Source organism: Rhinatrema bivittatum, chromosome 6 (genome assembly GCF_901001135.1).
Source record: "Rhinatrema bivittatum chromosome 6, aRhiBiv1.1, whole genome shotgun sequence".
Classification (NCBI taxonomy): Eukaryota; Metazoa; Chordata; class Amphibia; order Gymnophiona; family Rhinatrematidae; genus Rhinatrema; species Rhinatrema bivittatum.
In genome coordinates this window covers 234,946,783-234,973,530 of record NC_042620.1, presented here as the reverse complement: position 1 = coordinate 234,973,530, position 26,748 = coordinate 234,946,783, and the positions used below count along the sequence as shown (strand labels likewise).

General features: G+C 42.8%; 1 protein-coding gene across 13 annotated transcripts in view; it reads right to left on the bottom strand.

Annotated features, from left to right (window-relative positions):
• ZNF185 (zinc finger protein 185 with LIM domain) overlaps positions 1–2,244 on the bottom strand; it is a 220,858-nt gene extending 218,614 nt beyond the window's left edge. For 7 of the 13 annotated variants that reach the window (XM_029606612.1, XM_029606614.1, XM_029606618.1 and 4 more), the window contains exons 1-2: positions 2,012–2,244; positions 338–470 (exon numbers count right to left, since the gene is read on the bottom strand). The gene's annotated coding sequence lies outside the window, so the exon portion shown is untranslated. The remainder of the gene's footprint in view (positions 1–337; positions 471–2,011) is intronic. The other 6 variants (XM_029606622.1, XM_029606626.1, XM_029606623.1 and 3 more) reach the window with 1 other exon arrangement.
• Positions 2,245–26,748: the final 24,504 nt, after the last annotated feature.

Here is a 26,748-nt window from a genome sequence, read left to right as displayed (position 1 = left end):
CGCGTTACTGTATGGGAGGGAATAGCTAATTCGATCGTTTACATGTAATCTACATGCCGCGGGCGGAAGGGGTCACCCGGGGATTTAAGGACGCAGTAAGAGTAGGTTAAAGGGGATTGTGTATCGCAGGAAGGGCTAACGCGGCCAAAAAGTGGGTAGAAAGCGGGTTAGGAGCAGGGTAACCGCGGCCGCACTTTACTGTATTGACCTGCAAGAAAGCAGTTCTTTTTTACCATAACTTGAAGCAAGCTAATATAATGGAAATTATCTGGATACTATATTACGAGTTCACCTACTTATAGAAGAATAAATAACTTTAGGATATAATTTATTGTACCTCTATGACTTTCTCTGCTGTTGATAGAATATCTTCTCTCTGTGGCAGTTCTCTATCTTATTGGGTCCTCTCAGATATCCAAATCACCATAATGCAGAGTCTCAGTCCACTGAGAAGTAGAAAACCTGAAACACTGCACCAAAAATTACAAGTTAATGAATTAGAAACAATGGAATGCCATAAAATGTTTATTGTATCAGGAAAATTACTATAACTGAATTCATTAGGGCAGAGTTTTATTGCATCCTAGACGTGAGGACATTTTTCCGTAGTCAAAGAATAGGTAGGACAAAGCAAAGTGTTGTATTTACAAGTTAAATCTGCAGCACGGGAAGAACTCCATCTCATACAAATAAAAGATGTTATCTTGTGTAAAATGGCATGACTAGACTAGCAGGTTGAGAAAATTGCAGTTGCTAAACAAAACAGCAGAATTGCTCTGAAGGAGTCACTGGGAACAGGTGGGCAGCCTTCACTAGCACACTGTGGCAACATCCTGATGAGAAAAGCTCGCAGGTCAACTCTCACCAAGCTTTCTGCAAAATTTCCAAACTTATTCCTTCAAACCACCAGACTGTAGTTAAGTTCTTCCCATTTCCACAAAAACAAGCAAAAGTGGCACACGCAGTGTGCTATAGTAATTTTAAAGCATTACTAGAGGGATATCATGGCATAACAAAAGTATGGCTTGTTAAATTCATAGCATTACCTACTGACCATAGTGTGACAACTCCATCACCACAAGAACATTACAATAATTCCAAACTATGGTGAGACAAATTCGTAGCATTTCTAACAACAATAATAGCAAAGAATGGTTCAACAAATCCTTAGTAAAACTTGAATCTGCACAGTACAGGGATATGTCAGCTCAACACATTATCACAGCCATAAGTAAAGGCAATGGTAAAACCATAGTAATACCCCATTATGCATCATTCAGAGAAGAGGGAACATCTTGCAAACCCTCTGCTCTAGCTGGGAGAAAAGTTAAAGCTTCAATCAGCGTTTCTTTCATTTTACAGGATGACAAGGAGATGGCAAGGGCACAGACTGCATGGGGATTAGACTCTGCTTGTGTGGGGTCAGTGAGGCTGGATCAGGACGGACCAGTGACGAAAAGGAATAACTTATGCCAACAAAGTACGGCAGTAGCAGCTGAACAGCCTCGCTTCATTGCTAAGCGCAACCATTCTTTTCATTTATAATAGTTCATTTTTTGGTTTTCGAATCCGCCAGGTGTCCTAAAGGTTGTCTCCCAGTTCGTGGCTAGGGGGGGGGGGGGGGGGGGAATGCTTAACACATAAGCCCCACCTAGTATGCCAACTTTTTGATGGGGTGAAGTAGAAGGGAGCGAGAATATGAAGCTAGGTGAGTTCCCTGCCCCAGCATTGAATGTGTACATGGAAAGAGTTACAGGCATAAAGGGTGAACTTAAACGTAGGATCTGCTGTTGACACTTGACAGTAGACAAAAATAATTTGACAGCCAATGAAAACCTACAGAAGCTAGCAGGCTAAATAAACAGCTAGGACAGAGAGGCAGGGAGCAAAGAATAAAAACAAATCTTTGCCTTAAATCCTTGCAGGGTTCACGTAGGTGATAGGAACTCGGTGGAAAAAAAGGAAACCACGTCCCATTTGGTGGGAATCCCCTTAGTCCTCCCAGCCTTACCTGCAGCCGCTTTCTGAACCCAGCGCTGTCCCTTAAGGCCGAGTGCCCTGGCAGTCCCTTTGCAGGTGTCTTCTGGCGCTCTCCCCCCCACTGCTCTAGCCTGCCTGGGCTGAAGCTCGGTCCACAAATCACACCCTGTTTTGGCGAGGAGGAGACTCCTGAGTAAGGTGTGCTGTGCCCTTCAGGAACGAAACAGGTTTCTCTGCTTGCTTCCTCTCTCTCAGTTGCTTCATTCTCCCTCTCGCAGTAGGTGGCTCTGCTTTTACGCATTCCTCGCATTCCCTGCCAGACGTCACTTACAGCCTTGACCACCACACGGTTGTGGAAACTTAATTGATCCTCTCCAGCTTTTTGGCGAAATTATTCTACAGCCCTTTTCAAGGAGCAGTTTGCCAGCCTGTGAACACTTACACGACTTCCCCTCTAAACGTTTTTTTTTTTTGGGGGGGGGGGGGAGAGTCACAGGCTTGTTTGCCTCTTTTCTGCTCCTTTCGGTTGACAGGCAAAATAGGATTCAAGTGATCACAAGGCACTTGCTGGACAGCCGCCAGCAGCTTTATTGTTGGGGACAGAGATGAGGCCCCATAGGAACAAAGATTAGAGATTACAATTTAATGGGGTTTTTTTTTAACATAGTTTTAATGGACCTAATTCTACATAGTGCTTTGTTCTAACAAAACACTGGACAATTTAAGGCCAGGTCATAAGGGTACAACATCAAGTCCTGGCTACTCTTATTGGATCCAATCCAGTCATTAGAGTTTTCTGATATAAGTCTCTTAGAAAAGCATTCAGTCACTGCTTCATAAAACCTGTATTAGGACTTCAAAAATCAGGAGCTGACATTCCATTGTCTGTTGCTTTCATTCCTTAAAACGATGATCCTGGGCTTTGCATTCCATTGCAGTTACTTTTTTCATCAATAAGGTCACTTTAACATCTTACCTGCCTGAAAGCCTGATACAATGAAACGACATCAGAGACAATCAAACCAGTGCTGCTCTGTAGCCCTGCTGAATGTTGTTCACAGATCAAAGATGCTGCTGGGTGTGGATCTCAGTTTCTGAGTCAGCCAGGTGCTTTGACAGACGCTCTCTTCCCCAGGTGGGTGTCTGGCTGCTCTCTATCAGAGAGAAGGGCAGCATCTATACGGTTCTAGGGCATGAATTGAATATCAGCCCAGAAGATGGTTTTGTATAACTCTTCCTAGTTAAAAATTGTGAATAAATGTATGGGGCCAGAGGGAAATACATTGTTCCAGTTTGTGTTACCACTATTTAACTATAGAGTACAGCCCTGGCTTACGTTTTCCACAAATAAATTGGCAATGCATTTAGGTTTCAAAAGCATTAAATATAGTTGAAGCTCAAATGGAGTACCTATTAAACTCATTTGAAGGGAAGTGACATGTAAACTGCAGTGTATCTCTCCCTTTCCGTGAAAGCACAGCAAGTATTAAAAAAAAAAAAAAAAGAGAGAGTGTTCCTGTCAGTCCCATCTCTTCTTCAAAACTCTATTATTAGCCCTTGTCCAAATGTGACACAGTATCTCTACTGGAGCCCAGTCTATATGATGTGCCAGCCCTATATCTTCCTCTCCCCCAAATAAATAGTTGAATGAAAATCACATTATGCAGCAAATCATCCAGCATTCCCTTCCCCTTTTTTCCCCCTCTGTGTCAGACACTTTCCTCTTTGTAAGACTTTCTGTTAAGTAATGTGATGTATTTCTTTTTTCTAGACACCTAATTCCATGTGATACTACAGTAATGCAAATTCTGTTTTTTAATGAAACCTCTTTGTAATCATATACCATGTTTAACTGGAGTACTGCAAAAGACAATACTAGAACACAATGCATTCTTAACTATAGTAGCTTGTAATAACTGTGCCAATGACAGAAACTGCTCAAGCCTGGCTCTCACCTGTACTGGGAAAGATTTATTTATTTATTTATTTATTTTATATACCGACGTTCGATCGAGATATCACATCGGTTTCCAGATAACTCAAAGAATAGGGTAGTAACAGCCCTATTTTACATTATAACATTGTAATAAAAATAATAAATTGTAACATTGTAATAAATATAACAAATTATACAAATTATAACAGGAATAACAGGATTACGTTGAACATTTGATGCAAACTATCATTCTGATAAGAAACCAGATCTAATTCTTTCACTTCCAGCATTGTACCTTCAGTTTTCACAATGCAATGTCATCATTAAGAACGAGCAGTATCAGTCACAGGCCCGAAATTGTGGAACTCCTTACTGTAGAATTGAGACTCCAGGACGATATTAAAAAATTTAAAGCAAAGTTAAAAACCTGGCTTTTCCAATGTGCTTACGTGGATAGCAGCTAGAGCTTTAATGCTTTGTTTTATCTAGAATGTAAATGTTCATTTTACTATGATTCTAGTGTATATTAATGTAATTTCATCTTAGTCTATGTATTTTATTGAATTTTAAATTTTATTCATATTGTTGAAACTGATGTTGTTCCAATTTTAGTATTAATTGCTTAGCTGTGTTTTTTGATTGTGATTTTATTATTTTTTAAGTTTATTTATTGTTAACCGATATGATGGAACCCCGAAATGTCGGTATATAAAAAATAATAAACTATAAACATTCTTGCCATCATTAGAAACACGTTCTTGTTATATCATGTGCTGGAAGAACAGAAATTCTGTTTCTCTCAATTTTGTGTGTTGTTTTTACAAAAAGGCCTATATACTAAGGGCCTGGTTTTCAGAAGCATTTACATGCTAATAACTGGATTTTACACATGTAAATGCCTTTTACCCAAGTAAATGGACTTTTGAAAATTGCTACAATACATTCTATTGAATTGTCCATAGGATTTACCCATGTAAGTGCACTTTAGGCACTTAAATGGCTTTGAAAATTGCTATGATATTAGTTACATTTACGTGCATAATTCCAATGAAAATTCACTTATTAGTTAGCATGCACACTGAGGCCATTGAGTGCACATTAAAAGTAGCATGCTATGCATTGACAGCTTAGATGGTAACTTTTCAGCAGCTGTGCAGGCTGGCTCGCACCAAAAGATGCAGCCATTTTATATAACACACATGCGTATATGCATGCACGGTATAAAATAGGCTGATCACCGTACACGTGCACATAATTTTATATGGATGCACGCATATGCGCGTAAATGGCACCTCAACCGCATAAAAGGGGGAATTTTATAAGGGACATGCACCAATGCCATTATTAATTCCCCCAGTTTGTTCCCAGTTAAGCCAGTTAAGGAATAGAACTTCCAATCCCCCCTAGGTTGTTAGCCTCCCTTTCCCCCTGTTAGCACCAATTCTTAAAATCCCACTGACCAGTCTAGTTTTTTTGTTTTATGACTTACATGCAGTGGTAAAGTTACACAGCAGGGGACCCCAGCGCGCGCCAGTGCGTGTAAATAGTTACTTGCATATTTCATGTTAAAGTCCCAGAATGCCCTTGTCCCGCACACACCCTCCCCTTTTTTGAGCTCCCTCACTTGTGCGTGTTCCGGGAGATATGTGTGTGTACATGGGCACCTATTAAAATCCGCATGGCACGTGCCGGCCCAACTTGTGCGTGTATCTCCTGGCTTTGGTGTGTGAAAGACTTTTAAAATTCACCTATTAGCGTGCATGTTAAACTGGTTTGAAAAGATGCTAACAAGTACAGACTCACCTTAATGTGGATGTGCAAATAAAGGAATGCGATATGCAAACTAGGATAAGTCTTGTGGTATCCTATCCTCCATGCAGTGTTTAGCACCTAATTTTTAACACCTGCCTCAGACAAGGAGTTAACATTTTAGCCATTACCATGATTGTACATAAATGCTTTACATGGCTTTTGAAATTGCTATGATAATAAGTTACATTTTTGTGTATAACTCATGTTGTGGGAGTCTCAGTTTAGTGGACCCTTGGGCCGACCTGCTGGAGACTAGGAAGAGATGGACAATGTCTCTGATGAACAGCGGGCCCGGAGGCAGATATTCAGGCGGGACGTAGATGCTCTTCACCCTGGAAGCTGGTGCTCCCCCGGGAGGAGCCCGTAGGAGCCCAACCGCTGGGACTTAGGCGGGCTGTGGATCAGGACTGGGAACTGGAACCAGACTAGAACAGTAGAGTTACTGTAACTGGGTACGGGGTCTGGAACCAGGCAGGAACTGTAGCAGGACTCGGGTACTGGAACCAGGCAGGAACTGTAGCAGGACTCGGGTACTGGAACCAGGCAGGAACTGTAGCAGGTACTGTAGCAGGAAAGGAGCAACATAGCCAAGCAGGTCACTCCGGGGCGCAACGCAACAGGAAACCAGAATGCTAACCCATTGCAAGGCAAAGGCTGGATGGCTTATCAAGGCCACGGCGTCTAACGTCAGGAATTGGGCGGAGTTGGCACTGGTGGAAACTGGCTACAAAGGTGCCCAAGTGGCGCACACACGCGCCTAGGAACAGGGCCTCCACCGGCACTTTTACGGCGGCGCTGCCCCAGCGGGGAAGCCGCCAAACAGGCCGCAAGCCAGGACTCCGGAGGCGGGAGCAGGTCCAGGAATCAAGAGGTAAGGGCCCGGCCGCGGTGCTCGTGGCCAGGACCGCAACAACTCCTTTGAAAATTACCTCCCAAGTATCATTTTAGTGTGCGCGTGTGTTACATTTTAGCGACATATACATTTAAAAGAATTTAGTGTGACTTTTAGGCCCTAATATGTGACATATTTAGTTACTACCAACTGCCTATGAAAATTGTGATAAAGGTATGAATAAACAGGGCAATGCTCATACATATTAACCTGTAACTACAGAAAGAAGGAAGGGCTGCAAGCAAAATGCATGCTATGAAACACCAGGCTATCTTCCTTTCCATTGTAAAATTAATTCCAGTTCCACCCAATTATAGGTACCTCACCCTGATGTTCTGGGGAGTCTCATGCCTCTTCTATCTAGGAGGGAATTAATTAATATGTCAAGGGATATATCCACATATAAGCACCAAAGCGCTTAATTTTTCTGATTTATGAAGGCAAGAGTTTTAAGGCACCCTTGTTATCACAGTTCGGTCTCTTCTTGAAAGAATGTGGAAAGTACTAAAAACAAATCTGCCCTGGTGCTGTTAAAAGGGTGGAGCCCAAAACAATTGGGACATGCAAATCACTTTAATTATCCATCTGATATCACCTGGGCCACTCATCCAGCAGGTTGGGTAGCTTAATGCTGGGTACAAATAAGTAAATAATAGTCCGATTAGACAACAAACGTCAAAGGAATCCAATAGAAAATTTAGCCTGGCGGTGGGCTTCATATATTCAACCATGCATTCTAACTGGCATCTCCAGGCACCAAAGAATCACCCCTAAATTGTGTTAAGTAGCATTCCCAGAATACAGAATTCTATTTCTAAAATAAATTGGTGAGTCCCGATTATTCAGTGATGAAAGCTCGACAGCTCAGAAATCTTCAACAGAAGATCATTACTTTACTCCTCACTCGCAGTCTTTCCTCATCAATATTTTAGTTGGTTGACAGTTCAGTTGTGTGTCTAAGTTTTAAAGAATTGGCATCAAAGTAAAGTATTGCAATCATGATAGCAATAAAAATGAAGGTTCTTGTAATTTCACCTGACAGGTGGCATATGATCACTAAAAGATTCAGCTTGACACATTATTTGCTGGTAGACCAAATAAACATCATCAGAAGTACTTAACCACACTCACCGAATGCTTCATTTTATCAGGGAACAGAGAAAAGAAATGCACAATGTACCAAATATCCTTACAGGTTAATTAAGTCATCTCTCTGACTTTACACAGACTCAGTTTCATTCCCTATGGCAAGCACAAATCTAGTCTTCAGTTTCTAATCACTTCACTATGGCTGTGTGTAATTCAGACTGAGAGATCACTATGTATTAAAGATTTGTAAAGCTCATTTTGATCAGTGACTGTTACAAACAATAACTAGGATCTATTTAAATTGCAGTAGTGTCCCAATATTGCGAGATCCACATTTTCCATAAAATAGAGATTTAAGTAGGGTGTTACTAATCAGCTGTTTCTTCTATTTTACAGAAAGACCAGTACTAGATGACTGTCACTAAGAGCAGTTAGTGCCAACTGAAAACATAATACTTGTGTTTGTAAAATAAAATAAAATAGAAGGTAATACCAAGAATGAATGAAACCTACTGGTCTGCATGCTGTTGCAGGATCAGCCAAAAGTTTCTATGCAACACAGATATGAGGAAGCATGGCACACTCACGTGCTATGTTTTGGTATTTTTGCATGGTTACAGTTAATGTTTTTTCAAGCAATAAAATTGTATTGTATTGTAAGTTCTTTATACTAGGAATTCTCATAAACACTAGTTGATGTATGTTAAGTTCAACTTTGAATTTACAATGAAAAGGCACAGGGCCCACAGGGGGGGAAATCATTATAGTTTTAGAATTAGTTAACACTCTATTTTGTCTAATATTTGGTTTTGTCTACATTGGTTTTATATTACATTATCAGGATTATCATTATTCCCTTCTGCAACATGCATGCTACATGAACTTAAGGTGTGCCATATAAATATACTATAGAACATCAAATAAAGCCAGTGATAGTGGACTAGGGCTGAGAGATGCTATGCAGGCAGCTTTTGGCAGCCCTCGAAGGGGAGTGGCACCTCTAGGCCAGAGAGGGTACCAGCGCATGGCTTCTGGGAGGATGCCTGGCCTGAGGACTGCCATTGCACTAGCTGGGCCAGATGGGAGGAGGGGAGGCATACAAATGGGGGAAAACCTCCATGTTCTTGTGAATGAAGTTTCGTGGCAGCCCAAAAGGAGTTGGAGACAACTGCTGGGGCCAAAAAAAAAAGAGTTTCTAAGTGTTGGCATTATTCAAACAGCGGCTGCACAGTCAAATGTAGTAAATTATGCCATTAACAAACCTTTCAGAAATGCAAATGCTAAAAAGGCTATATGGGAGGTGCCAGTATGCATCCTGACTCTAACCCAGTTGAATTGAAGGACACAGGGTTGATTCTCATAGCCCTATTCGACCTGGCAGTGCTCTACAGACACAGCAACTTTTAAGTCAAGTGTTTGCTTATACTGGAATCCAAAAGGAGCTGCTATTCATGCTCATCAGAGAGGCAGTATTGTGGAAAGCTTGAGCCTGATAACGGAGAGTGAAGGGGGAAAGAAAAAGTTACAAGTGGTAGTCTGGAACTCCTGAACAATCATTCATAATATAAAAATGACCAACTTTCCTTCAAGGTGCCACAATTTCTCCACTGTATTTATCTTACGCGCCATGATTCCAACACTTCCGCCTTTCAGATATTAAAGTGTATACACCCTTTCCCTTGCAATCAGATTTGGGTGTTTTTTGAAGTTACAACAAAAATTGAACTCAACATGTTGCCATGTGGAAGAGCATGATACATGCTAGAGCTTTGCAAATACAAGTGTTCCATGCAGTTGTGAGCCCTTCCCTTGCTATTCTTTTCTTATGACTAAACAAGAATTGATCTCCATGTCAGAGAGTTCACGGGTTTTCTTGACAATGTTATTGTACTGCTGCATTTTTTTCAGCAAAGCTCTCTAGTGGTCAAGTGTTGTGCTAATGAGTACAAAGGAAATCCATAACTTCCTGTAGCAGTTTTATTTTCTCAACAGGCATTCCTTACAAGTGGTTCCACTGTTTTTACATCATGTGATAAATACACATTACATACTGTATTTCTATAAACACCTGTTCTGGTAAGAGGTCAGAGTATCTTATTTTTTTTATTTTATTATCACTCATAAAGCTTACTCCTTTCTCTTGTTCACCCAGCTCTTCCAGCTGCACAGCCTACACCTAAAGGGCACACCCCAGCTGCCTGTAAATTACCCCTTGCAGTAGGGCATGGCATTGGAAGACTGGAATGTTTATTTTTTCCTTGCATAGGGAGGTGGAGGTTGAAGGGGATGAGACTATTCTTGTTCTCTGCCATCATGCAAGCCCTTACATATTTTGTCTCTGCATTGGCATTTCCTTTATGCTTGTGTGGGATCATGCATTACAACAAACTCTAAATGTCAACAAGAGAAGAGGCAGATCAATAGGAAGGGTAAAATAATAACTGTGCATTATCAAAGTGCGCATGTATCTTATATGTGCAGACTTTAACCTTAATTAACTTATGCGCATAAGTTCATTTTGAAAATGTGTGGGTAATTGATCCCGTACGCATACAAAGTATGTCTGTTCTTCAAAGCATAACCTGTGTAGTTTAACTTTCGCATAATTTTGAAAATCAAAAAGTATGCACAAAAATCCCAACTCTGTGCCTTCTGACTGCCTCTTCCCAGTTTGCGTAAAAGTAACTGGGGTTATGTGTATACCTTTACACACAGAGCCTTGGGTGATGAAAGAACATATTATTCAATGTTTTTACATTATATGAGGAACATTTATGGTGCTTTTATGTTTTTTAATATTTGTTTTTTAACATTGATATGTTTTGACATTGAAGTTATCTATGTTTTATTGATATATTTTGTTTTATATTTTATTTGTAAATCACCTTGACATATTGCATGAAAGGCAATTTATTCAAATTTAATAAACTTCACAGTCATTTATACACATAAAAACATATTTTGTGCACATAAAGGGCTTTGAAAATTCAGTCCTTAAAGATTAAAAGGGCTCCTGAATTTACTAGCATACTAACAAACCACTGAGTCCCTTGTCCCTCAGTATGTAAACAAAGAAAATCTACGTGCTCAACTGCAAGTCTCTTGTCTTTAATAGGGATGTCAATTCATTTTGATATGACAAAAAATATAGTGAAATAGGCTATTTGATTTCATATTATTTCAAAGCAAAACAAAAAATTGCAAATTAAATGTTCATTTTCATTTCCAGTGGATGCTGTTTGTATTTAGTGTGTACTATTTGCAAACAGGAAATGCTAAAACAGAACACAAAATAAAATAAAAATTAAAACAAAACTGAAACCCTCCAAGCTAAATGAAAAAAAATAAAAATCAGAATGCATACCCCTAACCTTTAACAGATATTCAATTTAGTGAGATCTTGTATAGGTCCCATTTACTATGACATTACCAGATCTGATCCCTAACATTAAATTGGTTGTGCTACCTCTAAGGATTAAAGCTGAAAGTGTCAGGAGTCTCTCTCAGCTCCCAAGTAAAATTTCAAATTTTGTATTTCAAGGAGAATGAATTAAATTTTGAGGCAGGGTGGGATGAGGGGATCTCCCAGTGATAATGCCTCAGCTTTAGGTGTGTGGACAGACATTTCTCTTCCATGATCCTGCTGCACTTGTTAATGGGCTTCATTTGATTGGATATCAGAAATTCTGAGAGCCAATCAAGTGTCAGAATGACAAATTTAGCATTCTGATACTGAAAAATATCCTGGTGTTTTCAGTAGAAGTCCCTTACTAAACAAAATTGAGAAAATAAGTCATGTTAAAATCAAGGAGATACTGCTGGCTGGGGTTTCTTATCTGATAAAGTTTATGTTTGTGAGCATTAAGAGACAAGTGCAAATTTTCTTATCCGCTGACTCACTAATAAAAGCGATGTGCTAAGTTTTTTTTAAAATCTAAACATAAAGGTAAAATATAGAATAGTTTTAATGGAAATGTTAATGAGCAACATCATTTTGTTAAGACACATACAATAAAGGGGAGTCTTAATATTAGAGTAAATTGGGAGGGCTGCAGGGCATGCAGCATCTAAGCCTTGAAGAACAGATGAGACTGCCCGTGCTCTCAAACATGTGCAGACTTACAGTTCTTTTTACAATGTGTAGAATTAAAGGAATAGTCATGACATCAGAGCATTCAAAAAAAAAAAAAAAAAAGGATCAATTGATAACTGAGAATGTGAGAGAAAAGGAAGCAGAGCCAATCAGTGGAAGCTGAGGCACCTGTTGCAATTCCCTAGGCTTCAGGTGATCACTTGTTTCCCTTTCACTTCTTTGCACTTAAGCATCCTCTGTGCTTACCCTTTGCCTTCTAGAATTCTGTTAATATCATTACCGTCACCAGGTACCTCCTCTATTGTCTTTACCTCTACTCCTCTCTGCTGTTTTTAACTCCACGCATTCATTGCTCTTTCTGTGAAGAAATACTACCCGCAGAGTGAAGGGGAAAACTGACTCAAGAACATAACTCAAATGATTTCTTGGACAGAGTCTCTCATTTTTGAAGCTTGTCTAAAAGAATGCCACTGAATGACCTCATTAGGAACAAGCAGCATTATGTTGTACAAGCCTAATACATACTGTACAGCAGCAATTTATTTTGAAAAGCATTAATGCTAAATGTAAAAAGACACTACTTTGCCAAGTCAATCTTCCTTCACCTACTACATTACACACACGTCTATGTTTTATGAGTGTGATATTTTATTTATGTTGATTGTATTATTTTGTTTTAATTTGTTTTAACTTTACCCTTGAATACCATACTGAAGAATAGCAATCTATAACTTTATTTCTACTTGTACAGTTAAAATACTTTTACGTGCTTTTAATTAATTTTAGCTGTCATCTTTTATTGAACTGATTTATTGTATTATTTCTAATGGGGCGGATTTTAAAAGGCGCGCGAATAGCCTACTTTTGTTTGCGCTCCAGGCGCAAACAAAGTACGCTGGATTTTAGTAGATACGCGCGGAGCCGCGCGTATCCGCTAAAATCCTGGATCGGCGCGCGCGCAAGGCTATCGATTTCGTATAGCCGGCGCGCGCCGAGCCGCGCAGCCTACCCCCATTCCCTCCAAGGCCGCTCCGAAATCGGAGCGGCCTCGGAGGGAACTTTCCTTTGCCCTCCCCTCACCTTCCCCTCCCTTCCCCTACCTAACCCACCCGCCCGGCCCTGTCTAAACCCCCCCCTTACCTTTGTCGGGGGATTTACGCCTCCGGAGGGAGGCGTAAATCCCCGCGCGTCAGCGGGCCTCCTGCGCGCCGGGACGCGACCTGGGGGCGGGTCCGGAGGGCGCGGCCACGCCCCCGGGCCGCCCCGGGCCGTAGCCACGCCCCCGGAACGCTCCCGACATGCCCCGAAAACGCCGCGCGGTTCGGGCCCGCCCCTCGACACGCCCCCTCCGAAAACCCCGGGACTTACGCGAGTCCCGGGGCTCTGCGCGCGCCGGGAGGCCTATGTAAAATAGGCTTCCCGGCGCGCAGGGCCCTGCTCGCGTAAATCCGCCCGGTTTTGGGCGGATTTACGTGAGCAGGGCTCTGAAAATCCGCCCCAATATGTATATTGTAAACCGCTGTGAAGGCTAATGCCAATACGGCGGTATAAAAAACCTAATAAACTATAAACTATAAGACCTGGATTTTCCTACGGCGCAGAGCTCTTTGAATCGCGCGGTAACAGGAGGTGAAGCGGGGGGGGGGGGGCCTGCGAAAACCGGTAGCGATCGCACCACCGCGGTGTAATCGCTGCCGGCTTTCGCACCCAATAGCGCCACCGTGAAAGGTGGCGCTATTGGGCGTGGTACTGGCGGCGATAAGGGTGATTACCTTTTCGCCGCCAGCGATGCTTCCGGTACATCTGCCCCAGTGCCGCCCCCGACTCCTCCTCTTCCGGTGCTGACGCCGCCCCGACCTAGGTATCGCACGCGAAAAGTCCCTTTTCGCGTGCGATAGGGCTGGAAAATAACCCCCTAAGTTTGCAGTCTGGACACTTCTGTGAATGCAGTGTTTCTAACAGGTGACAGATAGGACTAAAACCAAAGTCCTACATCTATGCAGTGAGTACCTCACACCCCTGCTATGGAAAGGGCCGATCTTGGGGTTAGAAAAGTTAGAATCAGTACTTTTCAATTGTGGTCTAGGTATATGAAGGTTGCCAACTAGTTTTCCATTTATGCTCTGAATATCTGTCATCTAGGGGTGCATAGGGAAAAAAAATGGTGTTATTATTTCATTTGTGCCATTTGCTTTGTTTTGGCATGCATTATATTTTTACAATGTGTACACTTTCTGACTGCTCTAGGTTTCCCTGTTGGTTTTAATGGGGATATTTACTACATTTTGCAAATAGTGCACTGAAATGCTTCGATGTGCACTAAAAAGACAAATATCATAAATAATGTTTTATAATTTTTTTGTGCAGTTTCAGATGGGAATGACAAAACAAATACTGTTGAGGTTTTCATGTCATTTTAAAAGGACAGCATATCCTTACTGTCATCTATGAACTAGATTAAGTCCTCCATGTTTTTGTGCATAAATCAGCAAATAGGCTCCAAACAGTGACAAATACCAGTAATTAGAAAACTGAATTGACAACCCAGAGATGCATCACTGTATAAATTGCACCAACATGTCTAACCCTTATGCATTTCATGCATTGTCACTTTATTTCTTTCTACAAGCAGCCCTTTGTGAGCAAGTCTATGGATTTCTGTAGTCGTCAGTAAATAGTGATCATACCTAATTGCCTTCCAGGCACTTTTAAAGATGAGATAATTAATGAAAATTTCATTTCATCACCATGTTATTTTCCTTATCTGGTCACCGCATCTCAAAAAAGATATAGTTGCAATGGAGAAGGTACAGAGAAGGGCAACCAAAATGATAAAGGGGCTGGAACAGCTCCCCTATGAGGAAAGGCTGAAGAGGTTAGGGCTGTTCAGCTTGGAGAAGAGAAGTCTGAGGGGGGATGTGATAGAGGTCTTTAAGATCATGAGAGGTCTTGAACGAGTAGATGTGACTCGGTTATTTACACCTTCGAATAATAGGAGGACTAGGGGGCATTCCATGAAGTTAGCAAGTAGCACATTTAAGACTAATCGGAGAAAATTCTTTTTCACTCAACGCACAATAAAGCTCTGGAATTTGTTGCCAGAGGATGTGGTTAGTGCAGTTAGTGTAGCTGGGTTCAAAAAAGGTTTGGATAAGTTCTTGGAGGAGAAGTCCATTACCTGCTATTAATTAAGTTGACTTAGAAAATAGCCACTGCTATTAATTGCATCAGTAACATGGAATAGACTTAGTTTTTGGGCAATTGCCAGGCTCTTATGGCCTGGATTGGCCTCTGTTGGAAACAGGATGCTGGGCTTGATGGACCCTTGGTTTGACCCAGCATGGCAATTTCTTATGTTCTTATCAAAGGTTTGTATAACAAAAATTGAGGGGACTTTCTGCCTGCTTTTTTTTTATTTATAGTTGTCAGTTGACTCCAGATTTTTAAGACAGGCTGATCTGGTCCTGTTATATTGCACTCTCATGCATACTTCACTGTAGTCTTGTATTTCATTGGGCAGGGGTTCAAAAACTGGTCCTATGGGACCTCCCCCCCCCCCCCGCCAGTCAGGTTTTCAGGATATCCCTAATGAATATACATGAGCTTTATTTGCATGCATTACCTCCTGTAAATGCAAAAATATTTCTCATGTATATTTATTAGGGATATCCTGAAAACTCAACTGGCTAGGAGGGGGGCCCGTAGGACCAGTTTGAGTACCCCTGTCATAGGGAATGCTATAGGGCAGGGGTGGCTAACTTTGGTCCTCAAGAGCCACAAACAGGCCAGGTTTTCAGGATATCCATAATGAATATGCATGAGAAATACAATGGACAATACATGGACATTTATCTCATGCATATTTATTGTGGATATCCTACATGCAATGGGGATTAGATTAACCTGTCTTGAAAATCCAGACCTAGTTGGCAATCCTGTTCTATATATGTTAATTTTGCAGAGCATGTTTTTAATATTTGCAAAATCCCAGAACCTTCCACCATAATAAAAGAATAACAGAATTCATTATGGCGGAAGTTACCGGGATTTTGCCAATACTCTATATGCTCTGCAAAATCAGCATATAGAATATAATTGCCAACTGGCTCTGGATTTTCAAGACAGGGTGGTGGATGCCTGGAATGCCCTTCCAGAGGAATGACAGTTGTTCAGTGGCAAGGAGCCAGGTTGGTGGCTGCAGCAGTAGAGGTGGGCAAGGGCTGAGGGAAGAATAAGCAGCTGAGGAACCTGAGGAATGCTGTCCAGCTCCCCACACCAGTTGAGGTATATTTGAACTGTTATGAAAGGCTTCTATTAGTTATGAGCTTTTAATCAGTATCTGCAGCATACAGTTTTGAAAAGCAAAGAACAGAAATGAAAGAAGATTTTATGGAAAAAAAAAAAAAAAAGACATGCAAGGTAGTTTTATTCCACCAGATTTGAAAGCACACCAAAATGAATCAAATTTTTTCTGTTAGCTTCTGCTTGCAATTATAGGGAATAAAAGGGTCTGACCATCAGTTTCTGATGTCTTGTACCTATGGGAAAAATCTTTGACAAAGCAGGCTTAATATATTTTATAGATGACTCTAGACACTACAATCCAGGGCCCAATATTGTACAGGTAAAGATGGACCAGAATCCACACTTCTTACTGTAATCCCCTTACTCCTTACACAGTCAGAAATAAAGAATATAATTCTTTCTTCAAGTGTGTTTTTTCAAAGAAACATAGGAATAATTAGACATTAGGCCCAGGCCTATGGATCTTGTACTTTATGCAAGATATTCAAACAAAAGTTACAACCTGGGTTCAGAAAGATTAAGTTTTTGCTTAGATTTATTGTGTGAACTACAAAATCCAATAGCCCCATAGGCAGGAATAGGAAGAAATCATACAGTGAGGACTAACAAAAAACAGAATCCTATTGCATTGTGGTCCCTGAAACTTCCAGCACACATCTATGCCATGACTCAGAATCCAGTCCCCACCTTTTTGCTTCCAGGACATTACAGACCGAAAGACAATAACTGCAAAACTATGTCCTTCTAAAAACTTTTTTTCACAGTCAGAGTAAATGTTTCACTTCTTTAAAACAAAAGCAGTTGCATGCCAGGCACTAAACTTGATCATTGCCCTTGGATTTTAGTTCATGAGATGTAGGATCCCTCCAGTAGGACCTCAAATGCCATGAATATAGTTCCCAGTCAAAGGATCTGCTATACAGCCCCCACTAAAACAATAGAAAAATATAAAATCATGCTTAATATTTCATTTTTTAAAAATAATTTGAGGTATGCCACGTGGGTAAACCACTCCTTTGTTAATCTACTTCCGTGGAGGCTTAGACTACCATCCTCTCATTATATTTATTTTTGGAATAAATTAAGTAGATGCTTTCCACCAATTCTAAGAATATTAAGTAGTTTTTATTTATGGTGATGTGCATAATATTTGATTGGGCCATACATTGTAAATGCTCATTTTCTTTTGGAAAAAAACACATAAAAGTGTTACTGTTATAAGGGTTGCCTTCAGTGGAAGTGAACAGTAAGAAAATTTAGCTTGAAATTTTCCAGGGAGCAAATGTCCAGTCCCCTGTCTCTTTCTACAGACCTAGTAATGTGTGCCCTACCTTTAGTGGGCAGCATGAAGATCACTATTTACTTCCATCTACGTGTCTTTACCTTCACAATGGCTAGGCCTTAAATGTGGCTTTCATAGCATTCCCTACATTCTTTTCATAGGTTAAGCAACTTCTCATTCCATTCCTCTTGCAGTGCTTGAATTATAAAATGTCCTGGCTAGATTGACCCTGGCACAACAGCAAGCCCTGTAGGAGAAGTTTCGAAAGTTAGACCTATTTTCGCTGCCAGAAAGAAAAGGCTGATAAAGAAAACACATTGGGGTTCAGCTGTTTATGGTTAGCTGAAATAAGAGAACATTCAAAATGCTGCTAAACTGATAATGGTACTGGGGCAGATTAACTATGCTTGCAATTGCATTTATTTTTCTTACAGATAAAATGTCTGTATTTTATTGTAGATATTCCATTTTCTGCTTCATAAATTAAGCAAACCAAAATCCTACTTTAATTCATTCTTGATGTTTAAAGCTTGCTTGAAAATGACAGTTAGTATGCCACCTTATTGTTTTATCCTGGATACAAGTTTCAAAATAAAATAAACACAGCATACTCAAAAGAAAAAACAATAATTGATAGGGAAATGTTTAGTTTCACACCTATGAACAACTGTTTTAAGTTAAGATGTCATCTCTTACCTAAAATAAACCTGCCTTTGAATTGTTTACCTTGTATCCTTGTGAGCCACTTTGGCTGTTATACAGCATGTAGTAAGGTGGAGTAAAAATAGAAGAGGATGTTAGGAGTGTTATTTTTCCACAATACCAGTAGTTATGTATTTGATCATTTTCCAAAACAATAAAATAACTCATTTTACTCACAAGGTGTTCAGTAATCAGTTATAATGTAAAGGGACTTCTTACGAGGTTCAAGTTGCTGCACTCATCCTAGTGTGGGAGGTTTTTTTTTCTAAGCATTTAATGATTTTATTGAAGGGTTTGTTACTGGTGCTCCACCCATATTAGTAACTTCACTAAAAGGAGGGGTAAACTTTCCATCCCATCTTTCACAGACTCAGACTCATTTATATACAGCACTACATACAAACACAAGTCACAAGTCTGACCAATTAGATAATCTGTCATCCTCAATTTTTCCAAGACTGAGGGCTGGGGGGAGAAATTTGGTCACATTATATAAGAGTGTGCCACCTGCAGGCAGCATCCCAAATTGCACTCAGAGATAGCGATGCCCGAAGACAAAATGTGAATACAATATTCAGCCTCAATTCAGCACATGCATTTTCCTATACTTTAGCTGTTTCCTACTGTGAAACTGGTCTTATAAAACCACGGCTAATCTCCCACCCCATATTGTTTGAACCATTCATCCAATTTCATTCAAATTTCTGCTACAGCGAGTAGTCATTGACACCTGGCATATGCTTTTTATGTGGCTCGACCCCCACAGGGCTCAGAACCACTCTCTGTTCTTGGTTTTTTTTGGGTTTTTTTTTTGTTTCATAGAAGGGAGACAGGCTAGTTCAGTTGCAATCCCATTGTGAGTGGCACATGCTGGAATGTCCAAGAGTTTTTAAAGTTGCCAATGAAATGCTCACACATTTCTTTGTTTCATAATGTACATATATGTGCATGTAAAAAAAAGCAAGAATATTGTGGTTAATTTCTCAGACAAGTTTCTCTTATTCTCCTAGGACAAGCAGGATGGTAGTCCTCACAGATAGGTGACATCATCAGATGGAACCCGGCCTGGAAAATGTTTATCAAAGTTGCTAGAAGCTTGGACTGGGACCCTGCGCATGCCACTATCCACGTGTCCACCCGAGGTCCCCCTTCAGTCTTTTTTTTCCAGGGTGCTTGGAGCTCTCTAGTTCTCTCTTTTTCCAGCTTTTGAGCATTTTTTTCTCCCGTTTCACATCGGGTCTTGCTTCCTCCGGACGGTGTCCCCTTGGCGCAGCAGGTTAGTTTAGCATTCAATCTTTTTCGCAGTTGATTCCCAGCAGCTTGATTCTCAGTGACCACCGACCATCGACCGTGTGCCGGCTCATTTTCATGGTGGCATCCAGTTTTCACTGATGGCCCCAGTGCCCGCGGACCATGTCCAACATGGACCCACATGAGGTTTGTATCCTCTGCCTTGGGGCATTGCATGACATCAAAGGGTGTCAGCTGTGTGATCAGATGATGCCCAACGGCCCTTGTGCCCCAAAAAGTCCACTCCATCTACGCCGGCTTCGGTATTGCCGATGCCTGGGCGTAGCAGGGAACTGCTGGATATGCTGTCCCTCTCTACACCGCCGGCAACTACTTCCAAGGATCGGGGAACCGGTGATTGGCACTCGCTGCTTTCTTGGACATTGGGTTTTTCCACTTCCTTGGTGCCCGGGGCTGGATAAAGCACAATGGGAAAACCTAAAAAGCATCAGCAACAGTCACCATCGGCTCATGGTTCCGGGTCTGGTGCAGCACTGGCAGCTGCCGTGGTGCCACTAAAGAGGCCCCGTGGTGAGGAGGGCACAGCCGGGAGTTCTAGGCATTCCCCACCAACACTGAACCTCCTCAGGGCTCAGAGGAGGCACTGGTGATGCCTCATCCCCCTGCAACAGTCCTGTTTTCACTGGACTTCCAGGAGGGGTTGGACTGCAGGGTGGAAGGTGCAGAGCCACACTTTCTCTATTGTCACCCCTGCTCGAGCATTTGGACATCCTTCTTGGTGCCCTTCAGACGCAGCCGATGCCCGGGGGACCGTTGGTTCCCCAATGGCTACCGATACCCTCCTCGGGAGTGATTCCCATCATTGGGTCTTCCGAGGAGGAAAACATGCACTGACTGCTGGCGCCGTCTGGTGCCTTGGTCCAGAGGACACAATTTCCTGAACATGTGCTTGGCCAATCAGGTTTACCACAGCCATTGGCACCCTCCCTGGCGCTGTTTTCCCTCGGTGCCCAGACCTCACCCACGCAGGACCCTTGGTGACCTAAGTCAGGAGGAAGGCCCGTACGATCCATGGGGAGATGACGCTTCAGAGTCTTCTTCTGAAGACTCTGGTGACCTCCTCTCAGAACCTTTGCCACCAGAGGAAAGGTTTGGTTTCCCCCAGAAAACCTTTCCTTTGCAGGGTTTGTCAAGGCCATGGCCAAAGCCATTCCCTTCCAGCTCCCAAATGAGAGTATGCACGACCTAAGATGCTGGAAGTGCTCCAGTTTGTTGATGCACTTAAGGAGATAGTGACTGTTCCTATCCACGACATCTTTAAGGATCTTCTCCTTAGGATGTGGGAACACCTGATATCAATTTCTCCCACAAACAGGAAGGCGGACGCCACTTACCTGGTGCAATAGGCCTTAGGGTTTGACAAACACCATCTCCCACACAAATCTGTGGTGATGGAGTCAGCTCTCAAAAAGGCCAAGCATTCCTGTACCCATTCCTCCCCCCGGGGCAAGAACATCGTGAGCTGGATGCCTTAGGTAGGAAGGTCTTTCATGGCACTATGTTCATCACTCGTATTGCTTCCTATCTGTTATACATGACCCAGTACAACCGGAACCTGTGGAACTAGGTCCAAGAGCTTGCAGAATTGCTGCTGCAGCAACAGGAGTCGTTCTCTGCTGTTGTATAACAGGGCCTGGTAGCCAGAAAACATGAGGTGTGATCCACCTACAATGTTTTTGAAACAGCAGCCTGGGTGACCACCATGGGCATCGGCACCTGTAGGATGGCCTGGCTCCATGTTTCCAACTTTTGTTCAGAGGTCCAAGAGAAGTTGGCTGACCTCCCTTGTACTGGGGAAAATCTCTTCGGGGATAAGGTCAGGGATGCAGTAGCCCAGTTGAAGGATCACTAGGAAACCCTTCAGCAGCTATCCACTAGTGCTTCTGACCCGCCTTCCCAACCAAGTTCCAGTAAGTCCTTTTATCAGCAGCGGAAGTATTATCCTCCAGCCACCCGGACTCGCACATCCCATACTGGTTCCAGAGGTTACTCTTGTCAGCAGCAAACGCCCAGGGCCCAGCCGGCCCCCAAGCAGACCCTGGCTATGGGGTTTTGACTGGAGGCAAGAGAGCACGAGTCAGTGCATCACCTGACACACACAATCCCCCAGTGGGGGGCAGGCTTCTTGGCTTCACCTACCGCTGGCCGCTCATCACATTGGACAGGTGGGTCCTTGTCATTATTCATCAGGGGTATCACCCGAACTTCAAAGAGGTCCTGACAGACTTTCCCCCATGTCCATCGTGGGGTTTGTCCGTCCCACAGGATGTACTTCTAACAGAACTCTCTGGTCTTCAAGCAGCAGGAGCGGTAGAATCCATTCCCTGTCGTAAGGGTGAGGGCTTTATTTGAGGTACTTCCTGATACCAAAATAAATGGGGGCTGACACCCCATTCTCAATCTCAGGGCCTTGAACAAATTCCTCCACATGGAAAAGTTCAAGATGGTCTCTCTGAGCACTCTTGATACTGCTCCTCTGGCGAGGAGACTGGCTCTGTTCCCTCGATCTCAAAGATGTCTACGCTCACATTGCCCCACCACGAAGCAGAGGTACTTCCTGTGCCTCGGGAGGATGGCAAACTCTACCAGTACAGTGTATTGCCATTTGGCTTGGCATCAGCCCCTCAAATCTTCACCAAGTGCCTGGCAGTGGTTGCAGCATACCTCAGATGTTGAGAGGTACATGTGTTCCCCTTCCTAGACAACTGGTTGGTCAAAAGCAACTCCCACGAAGGAGCATTGAATGCTTTGACCCTTACCATGCTGGTGCTGCACTTTCTGGGGTTTGTTATCAACTACCTGAAGTCCAGCATCTACCCGTCGCCCCAGCTGGACTTCATAGGAGCCAAGTTGGTCACGACTCAGGCGAAGGCATTTTTGCTCCACGATCGGGCTCTTGCCCTGTCCTCGCTAGCAGCCTTGATGGCTAGCAGTCAGTAGGTAACTGTTCGTCTACTGCTTCGACTGCTAGGCTACAAGGCAACTTCTGTCCATGTCAGCCCCTCGGCCTGCCTCTGCATGCGCAGGGCACAATGGACTCTGCGGTCGCAGTGGCAGCAGGCATCCCAAAACCTCGGAGCTCATGTCTCCATCACACAGCCACTGAGGATTTCCCTGTTCTGGTGGAAGAATCTCTCCAATCTTGAACAGGGGGGTCCTTTCCAACCTGCACTACCTCAAGTAGTCTTTACTACCGATGCCTCGCCCCACGGCTGGGGGCGCATGTGGATGGCCTCTATACACAGGGGATCTGGATAGCTCAGGATGCTCGATATCAGATAAACTTCCTGCAGCTTCGGGCGATCCACTACACTTTTTGGGCGTTTCAGGATTGGCTGTTCCACAAAGCAGTCCTGATTTGGACAGACAATCAGGTAGCAATGTGGTATATCAATAATCAGGGAGGCACAGGATCGTACCTCTTCTGTCAGGAGGTGCAGATCTGGGCTTGGGTTCTGTTGCAGAGTATGTCCCTCCGAGTGACATACCTGGCTGGGGCGTTCAGTGTACTAGTGGACCACCTGAGCCATTCTTTCCAGCCACATGAGAGGTCCTTAAATCTGGCAGTAGCAGCCCGGATTTTCCGCTTCTGGGGAACTCCGGATGTGGATCTCTTCGCCTCCTATTACAATTGCAAAGTGAGCAACTTCTGCTCCCTCTTCAGGACAGACGGGTGGCCAGCCTTCAATGCTTTTGCTCTCCATTGGGGCACAGGTCTCCTCCTCGTGTATCCTCCTTTTCCGCTTTTCATGAAGACTCTCCTGAAGCACCAACGGGACCAGAGGACCATAATTCTACTGGTGCCGTACTGGCCCAGGCAAGTCTGTTCCCTCTCCTCCAAGATATGTCGAAAAGGACTCCCATCAACCTGGGAACTGCGCCTGACCTGATAACTCAGGACCAGGGCATGCTGCGCCATCCAAACCTTCGAGCGTTGGCTTTGATGTTGAGCACCTAGTACTTCAGTCCCTGAACCTGTCTGATGAGTCCCAGGCGCTGGTGGCCTCCAAGAAGCCTTCCACAGGAAGTCTTATAAGTTGAAATGGAAGAGGTTCTCAGCCTGCTGTGGGTAACAGGACCTGAATCTGTTCACTTGCCCAGTGCCACGATTTCTTGGTTACCTGTGGCACCTTTCCGAGACTGGACTCAAAACCACCTCGGTCAGGGTCCATTTGAGTGCAGTCAGTGCTTACCATAGTGGGGTAGCTGATGCACCTGTCTCAGTTCAGCCCTTAGTAGGTCGCTTTAGCTGGGGCCTGATTCAGCTAAAGCCCCCTCTGTGGCATCCTGTTGTGTCCTGGGACCTTAACATTGTGTTGACATGTGTCCTCCGTTTGAGCCTTTGCTATTCCTCAGGGAGGAGGAAAAGCCTAGTGGTTAGAGCAGGAGACCAGGGTTTGAGTCCCGCTGTCAGTCCTTGTGACCTTTGGCAAGTCACTTTACCCTCCATTGCCTCAGGTACAAACTTAGATTGTAATCCCTCTGGGGACAGGGAAATATCACATCGGTTTACATTCAGGTACTGTAGGTATCTCAGATCAAATGTCAGTATATATAAATAAATAAATTCCTCACCCGGAAAGTGTTTTTCCTGGTGGCTGTTACTTTGGCTCATAGGGTAAGTGAGCTTCAGGCCTTGGTCACATACCTACCCTACACAAAATTCTTTCATGATTGTGGGGTCCTGCGAACACATTTCAAGTTCCTGCCAAAGGTTGTGAATGATTTTCATATCAATCAGTCCATTGAGTTGCCGCCCCCCCCCCCCCCCTTTTCCGTCAAAGGGGAGCGGACTCTATATACATTGGACTGCAAAAGAGCTCTGGCCTTCTATTTAGAATGCTCATCAGGCCATAGCCAGTCCTCCAAACTGTTCATATCTTTTGACAAGAATAGAAAGAGGGTTGTGGTAGGCAAACAGACATTATTCAACTGGCCAGCAGACTGTATCTCATTCTCCTATGCACAATCAGATCTTCATCTAGATGGCAGAGCTAAAGCTCACTCTGAAAGGGCTATGGCGATGTAGGTAGCCCACTTACAGGCAGTCCCCTGAAGTTGAAATCTGCAGGGCTGCGACAAGGAGCTCCCTACACATATTCACCGCCCATTACTGCTTGGACAAGGATGGTCGACAAGACGGTAGATTCAGCCAATCTGTCCTGTATAATCTCTTCCACACTTAAACCCAAATCTTCCTATCAAGGATGCCTGGAAGCTGAAACCAAGCTGTTTCCCTACCGTCCAACAGTACCTCAGTTGTTATTGTGCCTGTTGGCACCTTATTCGGTACCTGTTGGTCTTAGTTGTTGCCAGGAACAGCCTGGAGCTTGGTATTCACTCATCTATGAGGACTACCATCCTGCTTGTCCTAGAAGAACGCGCAGTTGCTTACCTGCAACAGGTATTCACCTAGGACAGCGGGATGTTAGTCCCCAGGAAACCCGCCTTCCACCCCACAAAGTTGGTTTTCTCCTTCGATTTTATTTTATCGCTCATATTTTTCTATAGTACGAGATGTGGGGATAGTGGCATGCTGGGCATAATCAGTGTGCCAGTCAAAGCTTCTAGAAATTTTGACAAAGGTTTTCCGTGCTGGGCTTCATCTGATGATGTCACCCACCTGTGAGGACTAACATCCTGCTGTTCTAAGAGAACACCTGTTACAGGTAAGCAACTGTGCTTTCTGCATCTATGGGAAAATACATTAGAAATTCAGCCTCTTATTCTTGCAGTTCATTTGTCTGCATTTATATGATTTTATTGTGATCTTTGGTTGTTATACAACACCCTGAGCTTTTTAGAGGGACAGTATTAAATGTGAGAAATAAAATCTACCCTTGCTGCTTTCACCCATTTAAACAGTAAGATGCAGTCTATTTTACCCTATCAATTGAGCCAGTTAATCATTCTCTGTAATTTTCTTAATATTCTATACTGTATTATTTGTAAAGGATTCTAATAATAGTTTCATGCTATAGTTCCTGGTATGCTTGAGGGTCCTGTGACACAATTATAGCATGATGTACAAGACTTAAAATTGGAAAACAAACAGTAGAACTAGGGGTCACGAAATGGGGAACAACTCAGAACCAACATCATCAAATATTTCTTCACAGAGAGTGTGCTGGATGCCTGGAATACCCTTCTGGAAGAGGTGGTGAAGATAAAAACAGTAAATGAATTCAAAAAGGCATGGGATAAACACTGTGGATCCCAAAATGCTAGAGCCAGAAATGAAGGAAAGGGGGCAAGGATTAACCTGCATAGAGGAGCAACAGCTACTTCTCCCTAAGAGAAGGTAAGGGGATTACCACCCTTAACCAATTAGCTTTAATGATTTTGATGCAACTGCAATATTACTCTCTGCTTTGATGGCAGGGGGAAAAAAAAGGGGAAATAGGATTCAGACGACAGCCAACACTGGGCCCTGAATTTTATGGTCTGGGGTACTGATATGTAGACATTAGGGAAAAGGCGCAGAACTGCTTCTGCGGTCAAGTCCAAAAGCAAAGCACATTCAAGCAGCATTGTCTGAATTAGCAAGAGGCTGTTCACTCTGTAAAAAAAAAAAAAAATGTTAGCAGCAGCAATTTTGTTTTGGGTTTGACAGTGTTTGGACCTGACTGTAAATATTACTACCCTCAACATTAGACTTGGGGTAAAGCCCAAGTGGAGGTTATTAACATAAGTAACTTGATGGGAAGACTGGCTGGACCATTTGTTTTTTTGCTGTCAATATTATATTTCTATGTTATAGCATTTCAATCCATTTGAAACTCTCTGGGCACAGATTAAAACTAAACTAATCCAGCAGGACCACTGTCTAGTTTTTGGAGTGAATGTTACTATAAATGAACGCTGTAATCGCTTTTCCTAGGAATTTGTAATTTTGGGAATGACCTCCATTGTGTAAGGCCTCCGTTTTGTGTATTGTGTAACAGGGTGTTTATAAATGATCCCAATAGCATTAGAGCAGCTAGAACCTTGAGTACTATGTGCAGTGCTGGTCACCCCATCTTTAAAAAGATATAGGTGAACCAAAAAAAAAAAAAAGTACAGAAACGGGCAAGAAAAATTATAAAGGGGACAGGAATCAAAACACAAATGTCAATAGTAGTGGCGGTGGGGGCACAGACCCGCACCCACACACGGTGATTTCCTAGCTTTCTTGCTTTTAAACCAATATGGTTCCTAAAATTACAGACTCATATGGTGATAAGCACTCATTTACCATAACGTTCTTAAAAACAATTATGGTAGCCTTCTTTTACAACAGTAGATTTAACCAACTATTTTTTTAAAATCTACTGTGAATAAGGACAAGAAAAATAGGTACATTAGAA